Here is a 25,939-nt window from a genome sequence, read left to right as displayed (position 1 = left end):
AAGTCCATTGCCAATTTTGGTTAAAAAAAAAAAATAGGCATTAGCAAGTAACACTGGGAACTTGAAGAAAGAATGTTCATAATAATGAAAGCCATCAGATAACCCTTCCACAGAATATTGACACATAAATGCATGTGTTCTCTTCTCTGAGAATGAATGCTGCTAAGAGTGCTATGGTCAGCTGTGTGCTCACGTATACTGGCATATACTTGGCACATCATATTCTTGGCTGCAGGATTGGAGTGAGCCACTGCTAATGATGGCTGAAGAAAACATTCCGGAATGTCTTTATTTTATAGGAAAGGCACTGTGATAGAGATAAAAGACATCTTACTAGGAAATGGGTAGTCTGAATTTGAGCCTGAACTCTGCTGCTTCTTACTCTATACTCAAGGTTTAACTAGATTTTTGAGGGTCTCAATTTCATCACTTGCAACATGGCGATAGCGCCTATTCTTCACGTGTCACCTGGTTGTTATCAGAAGTAAGTGAGAAAGGTAGGCAGAAAAAGCTTTACAAATCGATGAAGATATGGAAGTTCTTTTAAATTGATATTTTAGATGATATTGTAATTCATTGTTAGGTATTTTAAATATGTTTTCAGATTTCACTTAATAGAATTCAAGCATGAATCGACTGAGTATGTGTGTTATCAATATATCAATAATATATGTTAAACATAATCTTTGCTTCAAGTTTCTTCTCCTGACATTACTTACTCTCTGCAAACTGACAATGAACCAAATGAAAGCAAATGGCAAGTTGTGCATTGTATGTTGGACATTGTTGCTCACCTCCCCAAGGGCCATCCACCCCCTTCTGCCTCCCTTGTTAACAGCACCCAGATTTTATTCATATATCTGTATCTAGACTCACATCTTTACTCCCCATTTCAAGGATAACTATTGATTCATCAAAGCCAATCATTAACCTCATTCTTTGCCAGTGACCAACTAAGAGGTGGACACGTAACTCAGAACTATTGAGTGCATAATGATAACACTTACTGAGCACTTACTATAGGCCAGGCACTTTTCCAAGTACTTTGCATGTATTAATGCTAATCTTAACGACAACCCTTTCAGGTAGGTTATGTGACTATCTTAGTTATACAGTTGAGGAAATTAAGAGCTGGAGAGACAAAAATACTTACCCAAGGAAGGAATTGAGCCAGGATACAAACCTAGGCAGCATAGTTTCAGAGCCCATGTTCATTGCCAGTATTCCATACTGATGGGAAAATCTCCTGACGGTTTCTGGGAAAGGTCTCTTCACCGACAAAAAAGAGTTATACAGGAGATGGCCTGTTTCCTGCTGGATGTCTGAAGATTGCATGTGATGCCTGGAATAATGGCAGCCATCTTGTGATGAGGGGAGCTTAGCTCATACACTGAGGATAACTGAGTAGAAAGATAAAAAACATTGTGTTGAAACACTGAACTTGCAATCTCTGTAGCTTGCCTACTTCAGTACTTCTTCTTAAATGAAGTAATACATTTTTATCTGTGTTTAAACAATTTTGATTTGGAGGTTTCTATTACTTGCAGTCAATCCCATCCCAGCTGACCTAATACAGGCATGCAAAGAGGTATGGTTATGCTATATTCCACAGAATGATTGCCCTCCTTCTAAAGTAGCAATGTAGCATCACTAGAAATATGTCAGAGATGCTGAAAAGAAATTTCAACTTTGAGAGAGTAGATTAGACAAAATGATGCAAAATCGTTTCCAATTCTAGGTTGTCTACTTCAGTGAAATTCTGGTTTTCCCTATGGAGTAGGATAATTAAGATGGAAAGTATTAAAATACAATTGAACAACTTTTTGGAGGGAAATGTAAATATTTAGAAGATAAATGAAGAACAAGATAAATTCACAGAACTTTAGGCAATCCTTTGGTTCAATCAAGGAACGGAGACTAAAAGTAAATTGGACATTAAGAATAAGCCAGCTGACTTTGGGAATTTGCTTCCTCAGTTCCATCCACAAAAATCAAGCAAACAAAATTCCTAGCCTCTATATTAACTATCTACATAGTTCTTTTTTCCATTTACCTCCTTAGAAGAAAAGCTTTTAACTTTTCCCTGGGAGACATGCCTTTGCTTCTTCTTTGCCTTCCACCATAATTGTGAGCCCTCCCCAACCATGTGGAACTGTGAGTCTATTAAACCTCATTCCTTTATAAATTACAAAGTCTTGGGTAGTTCTTTATAGCAGCATGAACAGACTAATCCAGAAAATTGGTACCACAGAGAGTGAGGCACTGCTGTAAAGATACTGGAAAAGGTGGAAGTGAATTTGGAACTGGGTAACAGGCAGAGGTTGGAACCATCTGGAGGGCTCAGAACAAGATAGGAAAATGTGGGAAAGTCTGGAACTTCCTAGAGACTTACTGAATGGCTTTGACCAAAATGCTGATAGTGATATGGACAATAAGGTTCAGTCTGAGATGGTCTCAGATGGAGATGAGGAACTTGTTGGGAACTAGAATAAAGATCACTCTTGCTATACAAAGAGACTGGCAGCGTTTTGCCCCTGCCCTAGAGATCTGTGAAACTTTGAACTTGATAGAGATGATTTAGGCTATCTGGTGAAGGAAATTTCTGAGCAGCAAAGCATTCAGGTGGAAGCAGAGCATAAAAGTTTGGAAAATTTGCAGTCTGACAATGCGATAGAAAAGAAAAAAACATTTTCTGGGGAGAAATTCAAGCCTGCTGCAGAAATTTGCATAAGTAACAAGGACCCCAGTGTTAATCACCAAGACAATGGGGAAAATGTCTCCAGGGTATGCCAGAGATCTTGTAGGCAGCCCCTCTCATCATGGGCCAGAGGCCTAAGAGGAAAAAAATGGTTTCAAGGGCTGAGCATAGGGTACGGCCCCCCTGCTATGTGCAGTCTAGGGACTTGGTGCTCTGCTCCCAGCTGTGCCAGCCATGGCTAAAAGGGGCCAAGGTACAGCTCAGGCCATGGCTTCAGAGCATGCAAGCCCCAAGCCTTGGCAGCTTCCACATACTCTTGAGTCTGTGTGTGCACAGAAGTCAAGAATTGAAGTTTGGGAACCTCCACCTAGATTTCAGAGGATGCATGGAAACGCCTGGATGTCCAGGCAGAAATTTGCTACAGAAGTGGGGCCTTCCTGGAGAACCTTTGTTAGGGCAGTGCAGAAGGGAAATGTGGGGTCAGAGTCCCCATACAGAGTTCCCACCGAGGCACTGCCTAATAGAGCTATGAGAAGAGGGCCACTGTCCTCCAGACCCTAGAATGGTAGATCCACTGACAGCTTGCACCATGTACCTGGAAAAGTCACAGACAACACAAGCCCATGAAAGCAGCTGGGAGGGGGACTGTACCCTGCAAAGCTATAGGGGAAGAGCTACCCAAGGCTGTGGGAATCCACCTCTTGCATCAGCATGATCTGAATGTGAGACATAGAGTCAAAGGAGATTATTTCAGAACTTTAAGGTTTAGCTACTGCCTTGTTGGATTTTGTACTTGCATGGGGCCTGCAGCTCCTTCATTTTGGCCAATTTCTCTCATTTGGAATAAGTGTATTTACCCAATGCCTGTACTCCCATTGTATTTAGGAAGTAACTAACTTGCTTTTGATTTTAAAGGCTCATAGGTGGAAGTGGCTTGCCTTGTTTCAGATGAGACTTTGGACTGTGGACTTTTAAGTTAATGCTGAAATGAGTTAAGACTGGGGAACTGTTGGGAAGGCATGATTGGTTTTGAAATATGAGGACATGAGATTTGGGAGGGGCCAGGGGCAGAATGATATGGTTTGGCTATGTTACCACCCAAATCTCATCTTGAACTGTAGCTCCCATAATTCCCACATGATGTGAAAGGGACCGAGTGGGAGGTAATTAAATCATAGGGGCAGGTCTTTCCTATGCTGTTCTCATGAAAATGAACAAGTCTCATGAGATCTGATGGTTTTATAAAGGGGAGTTCCCCTGCCCACGCTCTCTTGCCTGCTGCCATGTAAAACATGCGTTTGCTTCTCCTTTGCCTTCCACCATGGTTGTGAGGCTTCCCCAGCCATGTATAACTGTGAGTCCATTAAACCTCTTTCCTTTATAAATTACCCAGTCTTGAGTATGTCTTTATTAGTAGTGTGAGAACAGACTAATACACATAACAGCAGGAAGATGTAATATTAGAGAAATATCAAAGCTTCTTCAAATAGTCCCTAAATTTAATTAAATCCAATCAATCTCAATGTATTTTTTTGAAACTTGTTGATGACCTAGGGTTCACATGAAATCAAAACAAAATGACAAAGAAAAAAGCAGAAAAGTTTGAGAGATTAGAGTAATGAGAGGGCCTTTTCATTAAGATACTAAAGTGTGCTACAAATCTATAATTATCAGAATAATATGGCACTGATGCCATCTTCTAAATGTGAATTATTTTTCTCTCCTTCTTTGCCTACCATAATCCTAACCTGCTGAAAAGTATCCTTTTCCAGGAGACTTTCTCATAGCTCCCAATCTGGAAGTCACTACCCATAATATGTTTGCTCTTCTTTCTGGCCATTAATTTCATACTCTTGGCTATATATAAAAAAAAATCTACTTGCCTTTTCTGCCACAGAGTTTTAATTCCTTTGGTTTCATCATCTTTACTTGAATATGTTTATACCTACGAGATAACAACGGTTGTTTTCAATATCATCTGTGGCAGAGGACAGTATGAGATTTAATAACATAATGATGCCAAAGCATCAAAGTTAGGTCTGAGGACCACCAGCAGCAGCAGTACCTGGAAGCTTAGACATGCAGAATTGAGGGCCCCATCCCAGACACACTGAATCAGTAGGTGCATTTTAACATGATCTTCAGATGATTTGTATGCACATTAAATTTTGAGAGGCACTTCCCTAAAGAATTACATGGAATGAAAATATTTCGTAACTCTCCTAAAGCAATCAGACATAGTTGGATATCTTCCTGTGTTATAAGCAAATAGAATTATTCACATTTTATGTTTCCTTGATCGGCAAAAATTTAGTGACATTTAAAAAAGTGCACTAAAGAAATCTGGGTTCAGGCGATGGGATAAGTCTAATGAGAAAGGCAGATGGAGAGGGCATGTACAGGGGATTGTGAAGGCAGCAGTTTATAACTTGGGAATGATTTGATACTTGGTTTACTCCCTCTACAGGGCTTTCTAATTTATTTTCCCAACCTGATCTTTTTACTAAGATATTTTTCTTTTCCATCACCTACCTAATCTACATTTTAACCTGAGCTACTCTGATCTCACCTCCAACTCATTATCTTCTTGACAAAACCAGTCATTCCTCATGAGGTCCCCATTTCTGTCATCCTAAGCCTCAGTCCCCAGATCATCCACTACAATGTAAGTTCCGTAAAAGCACACAGTGGCTGTCTGGTTCACTTGCTCTGTATCTGGAGAACAGAATAGCACCGGGTATATAGTAAGTGTTAAACAATAGAATTCAATGCATGAATCCAAGCATAACAATTTGGAAAACTTTTAATCCCCCGGACCCTTCCATTAATTTACAATCAATTCCCACATCTCCTGGGAACAGTGCTTATTTTGCCCTGAAAGTTCCTTTAAGTTTATTTTTATTGTATTGCCACCATCGCTATGACCACTTCATGCCTGGACTATCATAGTAAAATCTGAGACACTCTCTCTGTCTCCTTTCTCTGATTCTTTTCTAATTTATATCCAAGTAACATGTTACAGTCCATTATTGCCAGACTCTTTACTCTGGCATTCAATTCTTCAGAGTCCAAATCCAAGTTTCCTTCCTGGTCTTGTTTTATGACTTCCCAAAGGGAACCTTTCTTTTTAACTAAGATGATGTACTCATGCATCTTTACTTTGCACTCCCTGATATAGTCTATTTCCTCAAAGTAAAATATTCCTCCCTATTACATTTTCCTATGAAATCCTACCCATTCCTTAAGACTTGGCTCTTCACACATTTTCAGCAAAACATAATACTTGACCACTCTAATCTGGCATGAGTTATCATTGACTCATTCCCAGGGATATCAAGTGATATCTCCTTGGAGCTCTCATGACAGGCATTATCTATAATGCCCAAAACTTACTATGTATATTTCTTTGAACATATATCCTTCTGCATATGTATTGTACATATGGGTAAATGAAGAGGTCAAGTTAGGCAAACCTGGGATTAAAGTTTCTCTCTACCATGTAGTAATAATGTAATGTTTGGCATTGTACTACCCCTCTCTGGGTCTGTTTATTCTTTAAAAAAGTACCTAACTTATAGGATTTAGATAATTAAAATCAACTGCATTTTTTTTTTAGATGGAGTCTTGCTCTGTTGCCCAGGCTGGAGTGCAGTGGCACAATCTCAGTTTACTGCAACTTCCGCCTCCCAGGTTCAAGAGACTCTCCTGCCTCAGCTTCCCAAGTAGCGGGGATTACAGGTGCTGGCCACCATGCCTGGCTAATTTTCATATTTTTAATAGAGACGGGGTTTCACTATGTTGTCTAGGCTGGTCTTGAACTCCTGATCTCAGGTGATCAGCACCCCTTCTTGGCCTCCCAAAGCCCTGGAATTACAGGTGTAAGCCACCGTGCCTGGCCTCAACTGCATATTTTAAAAAGCTCTTAGCAAAGTGTCTGGCATACTCAACAATATTGGCATCTTTTCCCCAGAGCCCCTTCCTATGGTTGAAGCTACTGTTTATCCTTGTATATTTCAGCAGATCAAAATATTTACTTATTCACTGGTGAATTGATAAAGATTAATATTGGATATCAATATAGACTTTCCACTGAAGGATTTTGAGAGAAAAATTTTCTACTTTTTGGACAGCAGTAGACACTCTTCTCTTTGCTAAAGGTACTGGCAGGGGGAGTATGTAAAAGAGAGACAAAAGGTAGACACTGTATTAGAGTCCTATCTTAATTACTTACTATGTCTTTGATAGCATGTCTTATAAGAGGGTGTAGTTTTATCATTAAACTACCCTGAGAAATAGAATATGTTGCAGAGCAATTTCACTGTGTAATCTTAGACAAGCAGGTTAGCCTCTCTAAGACTATCTTCCCTATTTAACAATAAGATTACAGCAGGTGACCCCTAAAGTCCCCTTGGAATGCTACAAGGATATCGTTACTTTGCTGTGCAATACCAAGATTGCATTATCTCCTTTATCATTCATCTATGTAGCAGCCCTAAGAAATATTCTTTCTCTAAGTAATGAATTATTATGAGACTCATTTCAGATTATAGAGTAATAATTCTAATGATTATAAGATACTAGGTTGTAATTCAATTATTATTAAACCCCAGCATTTTCACATTAACTCTGAAAAAAGTATGATGTCTTATAACAGTAAGTGATAACAATACTGAGTTTTACTTTACTTTGGAAAAAGGCAGATTATTACACAGAGGTTGAGCAACTCACTCAAAATTAACTACTAGCCTCTTGACCAAAATAAAGATAACCCATGGGTTTCCTAATTTCTACTTCTTAATTTTACTAAACACAACACATGTCTTTGAAGCATGAGAATTAGAATATTTTAATATGGTAATTATCAAATATGCCAAAGTTCACATAAGATACTATTGCTTTTTATTCAGCAATACAAAAAAAAAAAAAAGATTTGCTGTTGGGTCTCATGCATGTCCTGACTTGACAGGTGATATTGTGTTTAAAATGCATGTATTTCTAGAAAATCAACATCCATGCTCTAGGTGACACAGATGAAGCGGCATGTCTACACTTGCCTTTTGACACAGATCTGTTGGAGTGAGTGTGTGTGTGTCTAAAACATTAAATTGATATTTTTTTCCCATCAACCTTATTTCAGTATTCTCTTTAAGGACTGATAAGGTCAGGCGTGGTGGTTCATGCCTGTAATCCCAGCACTTTGGGAGGCCGAGGCGGGCGGATCACCTGAGCTCGGCACTTTGAGACCAGCCTGACCAACATGGAGAAACCCTCTCTCTACTAAAATTACAAAATTAGCTGGGTGTGGTGGCGCATGCCTGCATAATCCCTGCTACTCAGGAGGCTAAGGCAGGAGAATAGCTTGAACCCGGGAGGCGGAGGTTGCGGTGAGCCGAGATCACACCATTGCACTCCAGCCTGGGCAACAATAGTGAAACTCTGTATCCAAAAAAAAAAAAAAAAAAAAAAGAACTGATAAAAGGCCAGTTTAAGGTCATTTCGTGTCGTGGCTGTGGCTGTGACTATTCACTCCGTGTCCCATGACCCCAGACAATCTTCAGCAGCAGCCTGAGTCCTCAGGCTTCAGTAAGAGACTGCTGAACAAGCTGCATGAAATATGTGGGCCTTTAGACCAATCTGCAACCCCAAGTTCAGCAACAATGGATTTGGGAGCTGGGCAGTTCATTTCCTGTGAAACCCCAGTCACTATCTTTTCAGCAGAAGTTTGGCCTTTCCCATCTCATCTGTATCTGTATTGAAGCAGAGTCTAGATACGGCTTCCCCTGGGAGTTTGTGGAAGATATACTCTGCACATGCAGAACTTCCTGGGTCAGTATTCCTCCCATTGCAGACACACTGGGAGCTCCCTTACTTTACACAAGATTACAGTATCTGTATAACACAGGCACATAGGTGACCACCTGTGCCACAGAAACACAGGTCCACAGAAGATGCCCCTGTGAGAGGCCAGTGATCAGCCCTGGGGTTGATAACCACCAAAACTGAGGCTTCTTGAAAGCTCTTTGGATCTGGTTAAACAGGGTTCAGTATTTAATTGCTCAGCAATGGATGAGTCTCTGCTGGCAACAGCAACCTCAGAACAGCACTTTGACTGGCATTCATGGAGGACAAGTCATGACATCAGTTCTGTTTTCAATGACAACAAAGGCCCAAGCTGCCATCAGAAGCATCTCCCAGCTTCTTTGAGTGGTCTGAAGCTTTATTCTATAGATACAGGGTTTCATCTAAAAGTCAAGCCAGGTACCAACCAAGTAGCTTCTGCAGCAAGGAAGTGGAGGACAATCTCCTTCTTCATCTGCAGGACAAGGGCTCTTGATATTGTGATGATTTCCCTTTAAGTTTATTCAGGAATCAAGGACCACACCACACGAGCCCTTCAGGCAGTGTGGAAAGGCTTTGATTTGTTTTCGTTCACTTAACTTGTACAGTGCTCCCAGCAGGTTTGAGCGAAACCTGAGATTCTTACTGAGGTAGAGGACCAGACAAATCAGTTTGACCTTGGATCATGCACCCTTAGCTTTAATGGTAGAATCTGGTGATAGAGACTAGAAACACCATCACATTCATAAGACCCTATCAGGATTTAACTGTATCTTAGAACCAACCAGAAAAAATGTTTAATAGAGAATTCTTGCACTGTCCTTAGAGATCCTTGGACCAGAATGCAGAAAGGAGGGCACCATTCTGTGATTTTCCTCTGCAACTGGGGATCAGATCATGTATTTGCTGGAGGAAACAATAACTTGGCAAACTCTCTCTCCTCTCTTTCCATGTGCTAGGCAAGTGATGAAAGAGGAGTGAGGCTGACTTCAGCTCTGTCACAGATGTTGACTCACCACTGGTCTGCCTTCTCTCTCCCTTGCCACTCCCTTCCTTCTACCAAAGTTAGCATGCTGGATCAGTAGGATGCAAAGCTGCGCATGACCCTTTTTGGGGCTGGACACTGTCATCTGGCCAGATAAACTAACAGGCTAGCAAATCCAGCTGGGGCTGGTTGTACTTTGCCCACGTCTGTTGCAGCATATGGTGCGTTCACTTGAAGTGACTGACAGAGCTATTTAACTTTGCAGTTTGTTCGTCTGATGCCCCTACCCAAATACCACACATACTGTCACATATTGGTGAACAGTCTTCAGTGTGGTTGCAATTCATGGCTATCATAAGGGGAATACTTTAAAATTGGATTTGAGCTCCATAGTTCCTAAGATGGCAGAGCTGGACAGAAACATTTGGAGACATACCCTTTAATTGGCCCCATACATTTATACGGAAAGAAATTGAAGCAGAAAGATTGAGTGACTCCCGCAAGGACTCACACAGCCAGTTAGTATTAGGACTAGAGCTAGAACCTTCGACCCTGACTTCCAACTCAGTGCTTTTTCCAGCTCAGGCTGTTCACATGTTGCCTTTCATTTTATTTTCAAAATTTGGCCCCTTGGAACCTTTCCTGGAATTGGACTTCTGAGCCTAAAGTGGCTTAATGCACACTTTTGGGAAAGGATAGCCAGGAGGCCTCTAAGTGGTTTTGATCAAGTTTGCCAGTATTTACACCCTAGGATGATCTGCATAAACTTCATAAATAATGTAAATTCCTACAAAGTGAGTTAACAGTGAGCTACATGGTCTTTTGAAAAATCCGTGTTATGCAATCACCCTGGCAAAGTTAACAACGCAATAGAGTACTGAAGGTAACCACTGATTGCAGTCACTGCTATTGACCATTTTAAGTGTGACTATTTTTAAAATACTGTATGCCTCATTAAGCTGGGCTCTGAAAATGAGGAATTTGCTTTAACTGCATTGTTTTGAATTGCTGAGAGAAGAATCTATCAACCACAAGGTGCCCTGCTGCTGAACTCAGCCAAAAAGCTGTTAATAACTCCAGCAGATGTTTCAGCTTTTTAGGCCAATAGACTCCCTCTCTCCCTGCCCTCCCCTTTCCAGAATCTGATGCCAATATGACTGAACTCCAGTTTTTGTGGTGGTTGTCGCCACCGCCGCCGCTGCTAGGGCCGGTGATACAATGCCGCTGAGGAATGATCCTTTAAACAACCGGTGGCCACAGAACCTCAGCCCTTTAAGGTCAGAATATTATTGCTTTTACCATCAGAAGTTTAAATCTTCAGGGGGGAAATGAAGGTAAGGGCACAAATTCAGTATCTTTGTTTTGTTGTCTGCCTTCATTGCTAGTCATTTTGTTTAGCTTTTTGTGGCTTCTCCCAATGCTAAAAGTCCATTTCTCAGACTCATCAGAGTGCTGGGCTTGCTAAGGTTAAGGGTCATTCATACACTGGAGGCTCCACTGATCCGGGAGAGAGGTTCTTGGGTTAGCAGCTTTACAAAGGGGGCCTCTGCGTGATGCACAGTTTTGTGTGGTTGTATGCCTGATACCGTGTGGCTCAGATGCCCTGACCTTAGCACTTCTGCAATATTAGATGTGTGTTTTATAAACACAGCTACATCCCTGTGAGATAGGTAGAGTATGAGGGCACACAGGGTCACCGCAGTCCCATACCAGGATTTATCAACATCTCTGAACTGGGATAAACCTGACATTGTCACCTGAAATTAAATCTACATTCCAATCTTTCCAAATGAGAAGACGTTAGAAATAAAGGCGGAGGAGAGATCCTGCCCCCTTCCCTGACACTTCCTGCCCTGCCTCCTACTCAATTATTTTGGAGAGGGTGCTTTAACACACCCTGGTGACAACAGGGTGACCAAGAAAACACAGGTGCACCGCATTATGAAATGCTGTGTTGGCTAGGAACACATCTGAACTGCACATCTATACACATCATCATGCAGAGAATTGCCATTTCAAGGGGGGAAAAAATGAGAGGCAGAATTAAGTTCATAAATATTTTGTTTCCTTATTTTGATGCAACACAAAGCCAGAATATCCAGGACTCTGTGGACCTCTATTGTCAGCTTCAACATTTGCCAACCATAGTAATTCAACCCCCAAATCTCTGCTGTATGCCATACTGGCTGTAAAAAGTAAGCGCCGAAATTTTCCCTGGTGTCACTGCCACCATACTGTTTGCATGCTCTCAGCCCTGTATCATTCTAATTCTCAAGAAAAGCTCAGGAATACAATGCAAGCCCCGCCGCCCCATCACTTTTTTAACCTGGATAAAGAAATAGATTACATTGTGACTTGGTCCACATTCTCTTAAGTACATGTGCAGAGAACTCATTAATGCTCATGGAATTTGCGCATATGCATTGAAGGGAGAATATAGTTGCCCATGCCTGTGTATTCTTTATTTTCTTACTGTACACTTGAGGGTTCTGTGGCACCTATAGCTTCTAATTCTGAAACATGAGTAATTCAGATTAAAAAGTATACCATTCATTTTGAAATATAGTGTTCCCACTAGCAAATGGGATGGACATTTCTGCTTAGATCACTATGATTCCAAGAAGCCAATACCAGATGATGATTCTTTAGTAAAATAAGCAACCAATGTTGTAATAATAAAATACGGTTAAAAATAAAAACAGCAAAAACTCCCTACTGAATCAGTAGAAAATAAATTCTCATTATTTAAAAAATACCTACAAAATAACCCACATGCATGTCTAGGGGAGTAAAAACACAAGATGATGGGGTAAAAAAGAACTGAAAATAATCATAGGTAATCTGAGACTCCAAGCCTGCCAGCAGTGAATATTGGTGACAGGCATTAACAAACTATGTGGGGATGTCTGAGGCCCAACTAAATCCAGACCATGTACTTCATTAGGTCTTGAACTTTACCTGGAATCTTGTACTGCAAATGATGATTTCCAAACTGTTTTGTTCTTGATTATTTCCAGTCCAAGTAAAATGGACAATAAAGAAAAGATGCTTCCATGCTGTTTCCATGATGGATGTTCACAACCAAAATAACTTCACCATCTGATGTATTTCACAGTTTTAAGTTAAAACAGACATACTATAATATGCTTGTACATCTGGCTCAGGTGCTTCATTTGCCATATGTTTGTGAAATAATCCAAGGAGATGTTACAATTGTACGTTCCCCTTGGGACTTGAAGAAAATGTGCCCACAAAGAGTTACCTAATTATTCATTCCTGCCAACAACATCCTCTCCTAATAAGAAGGTGGTTCTTAAAATGAGACAATAGTGCTTTCAGTCTTGAGAGATGTCAGTACCACTTATTGTTTCAGAAACAGAAAATCTTATGCATTTTTTAAAATAAGAAAAAGATCTTTGGCCTTTAAAGCAAATAAAATACTCTGCAGGCGGTATATTTGGTATTCTTGTGGGGGCAAATTCTGCAGCGCTGATCAAGGCCTATTGTTTCCTGAAACTCACTGAATTAAAGCCCATGAAGCCACATAGAAACTAGTGACCCAAAGTTGATAGTCTCTAAGGAACGGCTGCTCTGGCAATACTATACATTTATGGAGAACTTTGTAATCGGCAAATTGCTTTCATATATGTTACCACATTTAATTCTTATAATAATTTTGTGAAGCAGGTAAAAAAGGGCATCCCTTGTTTAATCATGCCAGTTGTAGTACTGATTCTTCACAGCACTAATAAGCAAAATATGAACATCTTTTTTTAAAAAAATTGTAAATTACTTTGGTCTTTACTAATAAATACCACTTGCCATAGCACACATTTCTCTCTTTAAGAGTCATTGACAATCTGCTTTTTTCCCTCTTTTCCTGTTATTTGCATCCTTCTAAACTATGACTTTTTCTGATTCTATTTTAATTAAAAATTTGTTTTTCTTTTGAGGATTAAAAAGTAGAGGGAGAATTCGTTTATTGGTTAAAATACAAGCTAACCATCAAAATTCAGATTTTAATGAGGCCCTAAGCCAGGACAGAAGTCAAATGAGTAAAGCATCTTCTAGGCCTAGCTTCATCCATTAATAAATCAATTTGGAAAAATGTGGCAATGATGAAATTATCAGCCAATAAACCTCCAATAGTGTGTTAATTGTATATTACTGAAGTAACAAATTACATGGGGGTTGAATTTTCACAGGGACTGGAATAAAAGACCCTAAGTAGGCAGATTAAGTTACAGTTTCTTTTCCCCCTGAAACACAAACCTCAGTGTCAAACAGGAAACAAAGGATGAGCGACAGAGGGTAAGAGATTTGCCTCAGGTTACCCAGCTTGCAAATGGGAGTCCATGCCAGATCATCTCCCTCCACAGCGCTGGGAAACAACAGCAACTATTAAATACAAACGATCTCTTCGCTTTTCTAGTAAATCCTAACATTTTCTCATTACTCAATGTATAATACTTCCAATTTGTGTATAATATTTCCATTGAGAGGGAGACAGAGTTACTATGAGGAAATAATTAATTTTGGTCTCTTGTTGGGGTGAGTGAAATTCAAGAGAAAGTTCAGAGAACAAGTGTAAAAAACAACTCTCTAAAAAAGAAAATGCCGCCGGTTTTCCCTGATCCTACACACAGGCCAGTGGTGACAGCTATAATCATGGAAAGGGGCTTGTGTATCTTCAGCCTCATCATCTGATGGACTCAGATGTCTGCAAAATCTGTGGGAGCTGAGGGGTCTATTGTTAGAAATACTGAAACTGGTCTCCTTGAAGAAGAGAGTCTCAGCAGAGTATTACACAGACCTCACCTAATCTCTTTTCCAATGTATACTGCAGCTAATTCATGGGGATCATTGGAGACTATTGGTCAAAAGCATGAAACACAATCACCACCATAACACAGAACTCTTAAAAGTGTGTGCATGTCCCAGTGGTGGAACACGTTCTTACTATGGCATAAATTGTAGTCAGGATACATCCCTAAGTGCGTCTCAAAAGTTATATGTGTAATCAAGTAGGCATTCTGATTTTAATTTTGGCAGGGCATGCTTTGAGATTCCCCAGGCAATGTTTTTTGCCAGTCATTGCAATTATGTACTTAAAAATACACAGGCACACACACACATGCACACACACACACACACACACACACACACAAACACACACATTTTCTTCATTCACTAAAAGTATACTACACGCCATGGATACAAAGTTAAGAAGGCAAGGACTTGCTCTCAAGTCATTTAAACAACCGGAGAATCAGACTTGCAAACATGAAAATACGAGAATTGGATGATCCACAAAGTTGAGTGGCAGATTAGGATAACATGTCTAAATCTGTCCTGGAAAACTTCCCAGAGGAAGAAGAAACTTGAATAGGTGTTTTCCAGGTAGACGAAAAGTTTTAAATTGTGTGCTGAGTTAGAAGATGCTAAAGTAACATCAATTTTTGTCTTTGAGTCCTAGGGCCACAGGGAAGGGAGAACTGGAGAAGGAAATTCTTGGAGGCCAGGCAAATGTCATGCATTGTATTGCAGTAGTTAAGGAAGTCCACGGACTTCATCAAGTGACCTCATAACCCATAAAATGTAAGAGAGATGCAAGAAGAATAAATAGGATATATTGTTTAGAAGGTGAGAAAGGAATCAAAGGTTCCCAAACGTTTGGCTTGGGAAACTGGGTAGAGGGTCGAAACCTTCACTAATATAAAGAGTATAAATATAATGTAAAAAGATGACATATGCCTGTAGTCCTAGTTACTCAGGAGGCCGAGGCAGCAGAATCTCTTGAACCTGGGAGGCAGAGGTTACAGTGAGCTGAGATCATGCCACTACACTCCAGTCTGGGCAACAGAGCGAGACTCCGTCTCAAAAAAATAAAATAAAATAAATAAATAAATAAATATAATGCAAAGAATACAGAAAGAAGAATAGATTTTGTAGAATAACTGGGAATAGACATGTAAGCAGAGATTAACGTGTTCAGTTCTGGACATACTGAGTTTGCAACACCTGTAGGATATCAAAATGGAACTATTCAGAAAACAGTTGGTATGGAAGGGACTAGAACTTAGGAAAGAGATTTATTTATTTTACTATACTCTGTTTTTTCTCCCTATTTTTTCTTTGTAATTTTAATTTTTGTGGGTATATAGTAGGTATATATATTTCTGGGGTATATAAAATAAAATATTTTGATATAGGCATATGATGCATAATAATCACATCATGGTCAATGGAGTATCCATCACCTCAAGCATTTATCCTTTGTGTTACAAACAATCCAATTATACTCTTTTAGGTATTTTTAAATGTACAATTCAATTAGTATTGACTATGGTCAATAGTGCTATCAAGTACTAGATCTTACTCTTTCTTCTACTTTTTCATACCCATCAACCATCCCACTCCCCCACCCCTCCCCCACTACCTTTCCCAGTCTCTAGTAAATCATCATTCTACTCTCTATCTCTATAAGTTGAATTATTTTAATTTTTAGCTCCCACAAATAAGTGAGAACATGTGATGTTTGTCTTTCTGTGCCTGGTTTATTTCACTTAACATAATGATCTCTGGTTCCATCCATGCTGTTGCAAATGACAAGATTTCATTCTTTTTTATGGCTCAATAGTGCTCTATTGTGTATATGTACCACATTTTCTTTATCTGTTTGCCTGTTGATGGACACTTAGGTTGCTTCTGAATTTGGGCTATTGTGAATAGTGCTGCCATACATGTGGGAATGCAGATATCCCTCCAATATACTGATTTATTTTCTTTTGGGGTATATACCTAGCAATGGGATTGCTGGATCATATGGTAGCTCTATTTTTAGATTTTTGAAGAACCTCCAAAACTGTTCTCCATAATGGTTGTACTAATTTACATTTTCATCAATGGTATACAAGGGTTCGCCTTTCTCCACGTCCTTACTAGCATTTCTTATTGTCTGACTTTTGGATAAAAGCCATTTGAACTGGAAGGAGATGATAGCTCACTGTAGTTTTGATTTGTTGTGGGTTGTCTCTTCACTTTGTTGGTTGTATCCTTTGCAGTGCAGAAGCTTTTTAACTTGATGTGATCCTATTTGTCCATTTTTGCTTTGGTTTCCTATGCCCATGAGGAGTTACTCAAGAAATCTTTGCCTAGACCAATGTCCAGGAGAGTTTCCCCAATGTTTTCTTTCATTAGATTCATAGTTTGAGGTCTCAGATTTAAGTCTTTAGTGGATTTTGATTTGATTTTTTAATATGGTAAGACATAGGGGTCTAGTTTTATTCTTCTGCTTATGGATATCCAGTTTTCCCAGCATCATTTATTGAAGAGACTGTCCTTTCCCCAATGTATGTTCTGCCACCTTTGTCAAAAAGAAGTTCACTGTAGATATATGAATTTGTTTCTGAGTTCTCTAGTCTGTTCTACTGATCTAGGTGACTGTTTTCATGCCAGTGCCATGCTGTTTTGGTTACTATAGCTCTGTAGTGTAATTTGAAGTCAGGTAATGTTATTCCTCCAATCTTGCTCTTTTTGCTGAAGATAGCTTTGGCTATTCTGGGTCTTTTGTGCTTCCATATAAATTTTAAGATTGTTTTCTCTATTTCTGTGAAGAATGTCATGGGTATTTTGACAGGAATTGCATTGAATCTATAGATTCTTTGGACAGTATGGACATTTTGACAATATTGATTCTTCCAATTCATGAATATGGAGTATCTTTCCATTTTTTGTGTGTCCTCTTTAATTTCTTTCATTGGTGTTTTATAGTTTTCATTGTAGAGATCTTTCACTTCTTTGGTTAATTCCTAGGAATTCCAAGGAATTTAATTTTATTTGTAGCTATTGTAAATGCTAAAAATACTTTCTTGATTTACTTTTTCTTTCTTGATTTTTTTTCAGATTGTTTGCTGTTGGCATATAGAAATGTTACTGATTTTTGTATGCTGATTTTGTATACTGCAACTTTACTGAATTTATCAGCTCTAATATTTCTTCAATAGAATGTTTAGATTTTTCCAAATATAAGATCGCATTATCTGCAAACAAAGATAATTTGACTTCTCCTTTAGGGTAGAGTTTTAGATGTCAAACAGTGGTAGGGACTAGATCCCCCGAAAAGTGAATAAAGACGGACAGTAAGACACTGACATTTAAAAGGAGGGCAAAGAAACAGAAACCAACCAAGGCACTGGATAAGGAGCACCCCGTACGGAAGGAGGTAAGCCAGGTGAGAGAGAAAATAGACAAAGCCAGAGCTCCAAGAATGGAAGAAGAATCAGAATAATAATACTTATTCCATTGGGTTAGAGGGTGAAGCAAGACTGTCTCTGCAGTGATATGGGTAGAGCCAGGTTAGAATGGATCAGAGTGAGTGGATGATGTGGAATCACACATAGTAAATTTAGGTTGCACTTTCTAAAAAAATAAGTTATCAAAGGAAGAGGCATGAGGGTGCTAAATAAATGGGTCACTAAAAGGATTTTGTCTGCTTTTTTTTTTTTTTTTAATGAAAAGGATGATGAACAGATTCTTAGCTAATGGAGAATAACCAATGGGACATAGAAGTTAAGAAAAGCACACTGATAATGCAAATTTCCTAAGGAGACAAGGTAGAATAATTTCCATAGCACCAGTGAATGGCTGGTCTTTGATAGGAAAATTGTGTTTTGCTAGAAATGAGGACAAAGAAAAAGTGGATGCAGATATAGGTGGGCTTATGGGTGAATGGGCAGGGAAATGAAAGAAGCTGCTCCTGATAGCTGCTAGTCCCTAAATTAGAAGCAAGGTCATCCCAAAAAAGAGAAGATTGAGAGTTTTGAAGAGTGGAGAAAGTTTAGAACAGCAGCTGAGGGAAATGGGAGAGGCACATGTAATAGGACTGCTGAGTAACATTGACGGCACAACTGAGATTAGTTTCACTCCAGATTTATGATCCCCATTCTATATGGTTATGATTTTTCTTTTTCCTTCAGCAGAGCAGTGCTCAAGGAATGTTTACAGCTAAGGAGGCTCCATGGAGGATTGCCTGAAGGACATGAAGTCCATCCATCTCTCCAGATAGTTTAGATTATATCTCAAGATCAAGGTAAACCATCAAACTAAATACTTGAGCCATATTGTTTTGGCCCCTTTTACTATTACTCACTTTTACTGAATTGTATTTTGGCATGGGGCCTTGGCTTACATTGAGGGGCCCAACAAGAAACAGACATAGGCCTCTTAGCCTGGTTAGCATCGTGGAGGCTGTTCAAAAGGACAGGCACCAGCCTCGGTACCATTTATGTTCCATTCATGAGGCCACAGAGAGCCATTTTTTTTTTTTCCTTTTTTCTTTTTTTTTTTTTTTTGAGACAGAGTCTTGCTCTGTCATGCAGGCTGGAGTGCAGTGGTGGGCTCTCGGCTCGCTGCAACCTCTGCCTCCTGGGTTCAAGTGATTCTCCTGCCTCAGCCTCCTGAGTAGCTGGGACTACAGATGCGTGCCACCATGCCTGGCTAATTTTTTGTATTTTTAGTAAAGACGGGGTTTCACCATGTTAGCCAGGATGGTCTCGATCTCCTGACCTCGTGATCCACCCTCCTTGGCCTCCCAAAGTGCTGGGATTAAGGTGTGAGCCACTGTGCCCGGCCCAGAGTCATTTATTTTAGACCCAAATGCCAGGAAACAATTGGTTTTTCATGAGTAATGGCAATGTGTTTCCATGTTTGTATGGTCTTGAAACCAGAATGCATGATTTCAAATTCAGAATCCATCATCTGTTAGTTGGTTGATCTTGAGCCTATTAACTTCTCTATGCTTCAGTTTCTTCATCTATAAATTAGCAAAAATAACAGTACCTGCTCCATAGGGATGCAGTGAGAATTAAATGAGACAATCAATGTAAAAATGTTTAGCATTATATCTGGCAAATCATAAGTCCTTAATGCATATTAGTTATTATTATTATCTTACGACTGATATTTTTTGTTTTATTTGTATGTTTTGCCTTCATCTTCAGTGTGGTGTGCCTTTGCATGCATTAGTTTCCCTCTGGTTTCCACTTAATATTATTTTCCATTTGTTCTTTAACTACACTTCACTTATTTTTCATCTGATATTCACTCAGCATGGTTTGGGAATGAGGCTGAATATAACAAAGTAAACAAAAGATCTTAAACCAGTCAATAACTATAAAGATTATTCTGTCTATTTTTCTCCTAGAAATAGTTTCAAAGATAGTAAAATGAACGTTCTTATACCACATTTGTATATGGAAATGAAAGTTTCCTTGAAGTCCATTTCACTTGATATTGACATTTCTTACAATCACTCTTGATCAGGCCCCTACAGGGACTTGGCCCTGACTCAGTATTTGCTCAAATACTTCTCACTGTGAATAAATAACATGTTATTTTAATTGCAGAGAGGGACAGATTATTGTAGCTTGAGAAGTAGCTAAATTTTGCAGTGGAATGAGGGCTGGATTTGAGGGTCAAAGAACCTAGGTGTAGACACCAACTCTGCCACCAGCTCTTTGCCATTGGAACTCACTGGCCTCATTTCTTTCATGTGCTAAGTAGGGTTAACAATCTTGATCTCACAGTGCGATTGTGAGAAATAAAGAAGAGGTTCTGCAAAAATTAGTTGAATCTTCATCCAGTGCGGGCAGTAGCATTCAAGCAATCATTCACACTTGTACTTGAAAAATAGGGCCAAATGACCAGGCATGGTGGCTCACGCCTGACGCCTGTAATCCCAGCAATTTGGGAGGCCAAGGCAGGCAGATCACAAGGTCAAGAGTTCGAGACCATCCTGGCCAACATGGTGAAAACCTGTCTCTACTAAAAATACAAAAATTAACTGGGCATGGTGGTGCGTGCCTGTAGTCCCAGCTACTTGGGAAGCTGAGGCAGGAGAACCACTTGGACCTGGGAGGTGGTGGCTACAGTAAGCTGAGATTGCGCTACTGCACTCCTGCCTGGGCGACAGAGCGAAACTCTGGCTCAAAAAAAAGAAAAAGAAAAAAGAAAGAAAAACAGGGCCAAATGATTCAGTCTTTTTAATTATGTTTAAAGGCAACTTGAACATTCTTATCTTATTGAACTATTTGAAATACAGATACCAGGCATTTAGGAATATTTAGTCAAAAGTCAATTTAAAAAAAAAAGCTTTAATTCCCTTTTAAGAATATTCAGGAAATTTCATCTTGGTATCAGATTATCAACTTAGCCTGCAATGTCACAGGAGAAACATGAAAAATATCCCAGATTGCGTTCTCTGCTTTTAACTAAATAAATAATTGGAAAAAGCCCTGATATACAAATAAGTCTGCTTTATTTCCTGGCAGACTTGTTTTGTTTTTCTTATTGTTATTGTTGCTGGTTTTGTTGCTGCATAAACCAGTAAGCACACGCAGATGAAAGGAAGCCTTTGTTTTGTTTTAACTGAAGGTACGTGGGCATGGGATGGCTTATCCCAGGAGTTAATAGCAAAAGGGTTTAGGCCAATTCTTCAAGGAAATAGAAGCACTTAGTTTCCTAAACCCCTCCCACCTTTCAGGACCAAAGTTGAAAACCAGAGAATGTTGTGTTGGTAGGCCACTCCCCACCGCCCCACAGAACACCCAGAGAAATCAGTGCTGGATAGCACAAAAAGAGCCCAGCTACAATGGTTGGTCTTCAAAGGGGTTCATTTATTATATTGCTCAGTGCCCCACAGAGTTGCTCCAAGCTCATAACTGCCACTGATTTCAAAGAGAGCTCTGAACTTGCATACGCTCCACAAGGCACAGCGCAGGATGAGAAATAGGCTGAGTGGCTTTAAGCCATGTTCAGACATTTTTTAATGTTCATAAATGTCTTTGGCACCATCACTTTCACATAGAAACCCACTTACCTCCTACTGCAAAGTGTGAAATAAAGCCATTTTCAAGCCTGGGTAGGGGATGGTCTGCAAATTGGGCTAAATCTTAAAACTGCATGAAGACTGAAAATAGGATTCACAAGCTAGAGCTCAGCTCTAACCAAACTGTTTCCAAGGTCGGGTCACTGTGACACTCTGCTCTGTTAGATACCATCAGTTCTATCCTTCAAGGGTTAACACAGTGAACCGTGGTCACCTCAGTAGTTTCCAAATGACCCTGGAGTTAAACGAAAGGCCCATAGCGCTAAGGCATCAAAAACAGGTGGTCTACTGAAGGAGGGAAGCACTGTCTCAATTGAGGCTTGATTGGGATTCACCTGACACAGCCCTGGGAAATCTTGAGTTAGGGACTGGCATTTTTTACCACACTTCTCTGCCTTTGGAGATGCTGAAGTTTATTCAGGGTGTTCATGGGAGATAAGGACCCATCAGAGGTGCTCTCTCTCCCTGAATGCCTGCAGAAAGATTAGCCATCTTCCCCAATTTTATTCCTGTGGTTGCCTGGTCACCAAGACAAGAGAAAAAGAGATCCCCTAGACACTCAGCAGTCACTTTGTCTACTCCAGGAAGCTCTCTGGTAAGTAATTCTCCAGGGAGCCCCTGCATGCCTCCATGAGCACCTTGCTTTTGGAAGGGGCACAGAAAAAAAATGTGTCCTATTCACGTTCACTATTAAGTAAACATTAATTAAGTCTTGGGCAATATGTTATATTTGTTCCCATGTTTATTGAAAACAGAAAGTTATTTGGGAGAAAAGGAGTTAAGTAATGATTTCCAGAATTCCAGGGATGTGCTCTGGAAAAATGAAACCACACAGTCTCTTCTCTAAAAGTCATTAAGAAAATGTTGCTAAAGCATTTATCTACTATAAGTCCTATTTATGTATTCCCTTAACAAATATTTACTGAGGACCTGCTATGTGCAGATGCAGTTCCAATTGCTGGGATACAGTGGTGAACAGGGCAAAAAAAAAATCCCTGCTCTCTGAGTTGGTGTCTAACTGGGGAAGACAGATGATAACAAAATAAGTAAGAAGACTCCAGAGTGTTTGATGAGTGCTAGGGAGACCATGAGCAGGAGTAAGGGCTCATGTCAGGACAGGGTGAGAGAGCGTGCACTTTGAGATTGGGTGATGCGGTGAGGGATCATTTGAATAAAGGATCCTGAGGGGAATTTACCTTTAAATGCTTGTCTTTTTTCAGTTAGTCCAAATTTCAGTAGAAAGTGACTGAGGATTACCTCTGAAGTCTTTTTAAAACTTAGAAGGTAAAGCCAGCTTGCCAAAAATGATGAGAAGACAGTGCAGCCCTGCTCTTGGGTCCTGGTACCACCTGTCTGTGCAGTGGCACAATCACAAAGTTGAGTTCCATGGAAAAAGGAAGTGTACTTGGTATCGTGTTGTGCACACAGTGAGTGCTCAATAAATGCTGTTCACTCATAGCTAAGATCCGTGGTCTTGGATTCAGATCTCAAAGTAATGTTTTTGACAAAAATATTTTCTCCATGTTTTTGTATCTCTTCCAGCAACCTTTGAGTAGACATAGTATACCAGCAGTCCCCAACCTGTTTGACACCAGAGATCAACCTGTTTTGTGGAAGACAGTTTTTCCATGGACCAGGATGGCAGGGTGGGGATGGTTTCGGGATGAAACTGTTCTACTGGCCGGGCGCGGTGGCTCAAGCCTGTAATCCCAGCACTTTGGGAGGCCGAGACGGGAGGATCACGAGGTCAGGAGATCAAGACCATCCTGGCTAACACGGTGAAACCCCCTCTCTACTAAAAAAAAATACAAAAAACTAGCCGGGCGAGGTGGCGGGCGCCTGTAGTCCCAGCTACTCGGGAGGCTGAGGCAGGAGAATGGAGTAAACCTGGGAGGCGGAGCTTGCAGTGAGCGGAGATCCGGCCACTGCACTCCAGCCTGGGCGACACAGCGAGACTCCATCTCAAAAAAAAAAAAAAAAAGAAAGAAACTGTTCTACTTCAGATCATACAGCATTGGTTAGATTCTCATAAGGCGTGAACAACCTAGATCCCTCACATGCGCAGTTCACAACAGGGTTTGCACTCCTATGGGAATCGAATGCCGCTGCTGATCCTACAGGAGGTGGCGCTCAGGTGGTAATGCTCGCTCACCTGCAGCTCACCTCCTGATGCGTGGCCTGGTTCCTAACAGGCCACCCACCAGTACTTGTTCGTGACCTGGGGACCGGGGACCCCTGATATAGACAGATGAGACATCACAGATAGTTTCCGGAAATTTATCAAGCCATATCTATTCACAATACCATCCCTAAATTCCCCCATCATCAATGTAAATATCTTTAATCTGTCTTTACTTATGACTGCCCTCAAATATTCAATGTAATATGTTAATGGGCTGTCTTCATTTCTTCTATCACATTCCCTTTACTCTAAGAAGAGACATCAATGTGTACCATTAAACACCATGTATTTTTATCCTTTCACCCTTCCTCCTTCCCTTTATCCCTCCTTTTCTTCTTTCCAATATCTATGTTGTGCAAAGCATGGTATATTCCATAGACCCCATCTTAACTACACCAAAAAAATTAATTATTGAACAGGTACTGCTAGAAGCACTGGAAAGAAGAGTGTGGAAAGTGACTCAAGGTGAAGGGAGGATATATCATTTTCTTCTGTCTTTTGTCACCAATGTTGAGATGGCAGCTACTGCCCATCATATTTCCTAAAGGGGAATAGTGACTCCCAAACTCCTCCTGGTTTTAAGGGTGAAGTTAAAGTAACTGGGATAAAGTGAAATAAATTAATTATTGAACAGGTACTGCTAGAAGCACTGAAAAGAAGAATAAAAGGATGTGAAAGTCAATAGCGTTATATATTAGAGAAAATACATATTAGAGAAAATATGTAACACTACTGACTTTCACATCCTTTCATTCTAAATTGAATACCACATGTGAATACTGCTATTAATGACATTCCCTTCTACCTGTTGTGCCCAAGAGTCTACAAGTCCTTTTTACATGTATAATATCTCATACAATCCTCTAAACCTTTGCTTCTCAAATGTGGTCCTCAAACCAGCAGCACTGGCATCTCCTGGGAGTTACTGGAAATGCAGAATGTCAGGCTCCGCTGCAAGCCTCCTGAACCAGACTGCATTACAACAAGGTCTTTGGGTGCTTTGTGCACACATAGAAGTTTGAGAATCCCTGCTTCAAATCATCCTGAAAGGCAATTAAAAATTCCCTTTCGCATTTTACAGATTAAACACACACACACAAAACTCAGTTTCAGAGATGTTTAATTAGCAAGTAGGCAGCAGGACGTGCAAAGGCCAATATTCTTTCCACTACACTATGCCCCCTCTTTGGATGCTACTGGAAAAAAACTACCGCATACCTCTTTTGGGGTCTGACGTCACCGAGGCCAGTATTTCATAAGGAGCACTTACACAATAATTATAGCCTGATATTGTCCCCTGGTGGTAAGTAGGCCGATGCTAATCTCTTGCTGGATCATACATTCCTTATACAGGCTATTCTTCCCTCCTGTTGCCTAAAAGGCCTCAGGTTAATTACATGAAACAAGTTCATATTTAGAACGCTATCCAATTTTCTGTAATTACTTACCAAAGAACTGTTTCACTGGTTAACAATTTTTGAGGTTTCCATTGCAAATTTTCTTTCCAAAGCAGACTTTTAAGTGATATATCTGACCACCTTAAAATGAAAGGGAAAGGCAACTAACGTGTAGCAAGCATTTCCTTGTGTACCAAGCTTGGTGCTTTGTGTGTGTTATCTCTTGATCTTTACAGAGACTTATCCATTTTACAGATGTGGAAGTCGAGATTCAAAGATGACACAGGTAGCAATGCTGGGCATCAAGCTAAAGTGTCATACCACGCTGGCCTCTTCCTAAAAGTAAGTCTTGCCTGAATTAGCATGGAAAATGACTCAAGGTGAAGGGAGGATATATCATTTCCTTCTGTCTTTTGTCACCATTGTTGAGATGGCAGCTACTACCCATCATATTTGCTAAAGAGGAAAAGTGACTTTTTAAAACCTCCTGGTTTTAAGGGTGAAGTTAAGTAACTGAAATAAAGTAAAAACAGAGAAGAATCAACTAGAAGGACACAAACTGAATATGCAGAATCACCCAAAAAAGATTAATCAGCAGAGGAATGTTGCTGGGTAATATACTTTGAAAATGCCATATCAACACCATATACATTGGCTAAAATCTAGACATATAATCTAAGCAAGACCCTCTAAACTGGTGAGTTTTAAATTCTTTATGTTTAACAGAGAAGCAGCAGGAGGCGGCCTTATTCTTTAAGAAAGAGGAGGAATGAATAGATTTCTCGCTGATAGAGCTGAGAAAGGCATCTCCTAGGCTCTTGCATCACTTGTGTTAATATGCAGGTCCTCAGAGCTGCAGCTTTCTCATGAACATTGTACTGGAACGTTCTCCTCTGTTACTCTCTGGGAATCTGCAGACAGTTCATGTGGAAGTCTCTCTCCCAGTCTGAAA

The sequence above is a fragment of the Theropithecus gelada genome, chromosome 15 (genome assembly GCF_003255815.1).
Source record: "Theropithecus gelada isolate Dixy chromosome 15, Tgel_1.0, whole genome shotgun sequence".
Taxonomy (NCBI): domain Eukaryota; kingdom Metazoa; phylum Chordata; class Mammalia; order Primates; family Cercopithecidae; genus Theropithecus; species Theropithecus gelada.
Note: the sequence above shows the minus strand (reverse complement) of the source record.